This window comes from Austrofundulus limnaeus, unplaced genomic scaffold (genome assembly GCF_001266775.1).
Source record: "Austrofundulus limnaeus strain Quisiro unplaced genomic scaffold, Austrofundulus_limnaeus-1.0 Scaffold570, whole genome shotgun sequence".
NCBI lineage: Eukaryota > Metazoa > Chordata > Actinopteri > Cyprinodontiformes > Rivulidae > Austrofundulus > Austrofundulus limnaeus.
The window spans coordinates 302,691-305,465 of record NW_013952972.1 but is presented as its reverse complement, the minus strand read 5'-3'; positions in this window follow the sequence as shown (position 1 = coordinate 305,465).

The following is a 2,775-nucleotide window of genomic DNA, read 5'->3' as shown; positions in this document are numbered from 1 at the left end:
GTTTACTATTTATACTACTTCTGTGATATTACTACTACTTCTACTTCCTGTTGTCTTCTTCATCATCGTCTTTTTCACCAGTAGAAACAGACAGTTGTTGATCACGTGACTCCTGTGATGTGAAAAAACTGTTTCCATTGCAGTTTTGTGAAAAACACCAATTTCGATACGGCTGAAAAACCACCTCATCCTAGTGCAACAACATTTTGTCGAAAAAYGTAGGTTTTTTTTTTCGAAATTGACGTGTTTCAAAATTCTATGTACACCAAATTTATTTTCGAAATTCTAATTTGCGCATTTTCATGGTCAATGGAAACGCAGCTTCTGTCTGTCTCTGAGAGACAATGTCTATGGTTAGTTTCCAGGGCAACTCATCCAGTATACACCCTGAAGTCAAAGAGCACAAAGATCAGATTCAAAAGATTTATTAACAACAGCACAACCAGAATCATGCAGTGCTTACTGTGCAGTCCTGCTTGAAAGAAAGTCCACTGTCTCTCAGGATATAACAAATGATTTGGTCTTTACTAGGTTTTAAAATGATTCAGTGCTTCTCTCAAGTCAACAGAAAATCTAAACCGACTCTATATTTTAAACAAAAACAAGCGCAAACCATCATCCTGACAGCTGGCATGAGCTGTTTGCTGCAGTGYATTCTGGGTAAACATGTCCTATGGTCTCATTGGGCCTCATGCAAGAACAGTTTCATATTCTTATCCTAAATTTCTCTTACTTTTGTTCGTACCAACATGCCACGTCAGATTCAGCAAGGCTTCTATCTTCAGGAGAAGTGTGGAAATGAGCAGCATATTCAGATACACGAGGAGAGGAGATTAGCATAATTACCACCTCAAAAACACCATATAAGGCTATGCTTCCTGCCCCATGTACCAGGAAGTGTTTGTTCATGAAAATGACAGCGAAAAGTAAAAAGAAGAACTTTACGTGTTCAGAGATTGAATCCTGCTCTGAGATCCAGAAAAGAAAATCTGTCATTTTTAGCAGCGTCAGATGTGGAATTAAAGGAGCTGCTAAAGCTGAGGAATGAAATGTTCTGTTAATGCCGTGTCTCCTGTATACAGTCACAGAAATAACTACCATCTCTCTCTAGACCTGCTCCGGTTTTCCTTTGGTCAAATATTTTTAAAAGTGTTAACAACTGTGTTGAATACTTTTTATTTATTCAGAAGAGCCACACCGATGTGCTCATTATATACCGAGACAAATTAAACTTTAATTAATGCATAATTTAGGTTGGTTTTTAGTTTGAGATCTTCATATTAATATTGTAGTGTTATACAACGGCATTAATAGCCAATTTAATTTAATCTAACCAATTTATGTTGTTAGTTACATTTAAAATCTAATTTCAGTTCAAAGAGAATAACCTATTGTCAACATAATTATGGAGTGTGATTTATTTTCAACTCAAAGTATCTTCAAACTAATGAAATATAAAGTTATTAGTGAAGAAAACCCATCTGGATAACAGCAGACTGACTGCTGGTAAAATATACCACAGGCCTCACATTTGAATTTTGTTCATATCTGAAGAAAATCTTAGAATACGAGATAACTGATGAATGCCACAAGTTTTCCTAAATCACCTCTACACACAACTTAAGAACAAAGCTGTGCATACGAGTGGTTCTTATATGAGGCCAGTATTCCTGAAATCTAGTAGTTCCATCAGCTGAAACCTTTCACACCTAAATCATGTATGATCTTTGGCCTTTAACCTGCTTTCTGAGGCCATTGGAATCTGAGATGGAGCTCTTTTCTCTGAGCAATGCCCGGTTTGACCTTTAGGGTCAATTTGCCAGGACATCCATTCCTGGAAGATTGTCTTTGACTCCCAGATCAGTTTGATTCTGTACCGATAAGAAATGAAATAGGTGGACTGTCTTTTTGTCATGAATGTGTTTTTATTGTGCATTTCCTGGATGAGTGTCATTGCCTTTGTGTTCTGATGGCTTGGATACCATAGTGATGACTTGGTGGTGTTTGTGTGCTTTTCTCTGATTGGTCGAGATGTATTTGAAGCTGACCTTCAGAATTTAAAGAATGAAACAATTTCTTTATAAAAAGACATGGACTGCATTGTGTCCTGTTAGACTGAAATGGTTTCTGGTGATTTTTGGTGAAAATTGTGGCAGTTTTTATTTCTTCCCAGTGACTCAGACATAGCCTGCATGTAAACGAAACATGGGTGATTTATACTTGTTAGCTTATTACTCAGCATAAGACAAAATGATGTTTCATAATGAAATGTTTATTTCTCAAAAACATTTACTGACAATGCACAACATTTAGCTGTTCTTACATTTCTTCATGTCAAATCCAAACAGTTCGTGAAACATTTTCCAAGGTTAAGTTGTGAAATTAAAACTCTGAGTGTTCTCAGAGGTCCAATCAGATTGTCCATTAGAGACAACCCAATGAGTGGTCTGCCATCGGTCCAATCACATTATCTGTTGGGGATAACCCAATGAGTGGTCTGCCATCGGTCCAATCACATTATCTGTTGGGGATAACCCAATGAGTGGTCTGCCATCGGTCCAATCACATTATCTGTTAGGGATGACCCAATGAGTGGTCTGCTCTGTTANACATTATCTGTTAGGGATGACCCAATGAGTGGTCTGCTCTGTTAGAGATGACCCATGAGTGGTCTGCCATCGGTCCAATCACATTATCTGTTGGGATTAACCCAATGAGTGGTCTGCCATTGGTCCAATCACATTATCTGTTGGGGATAACCCAATGAGTGGTCTG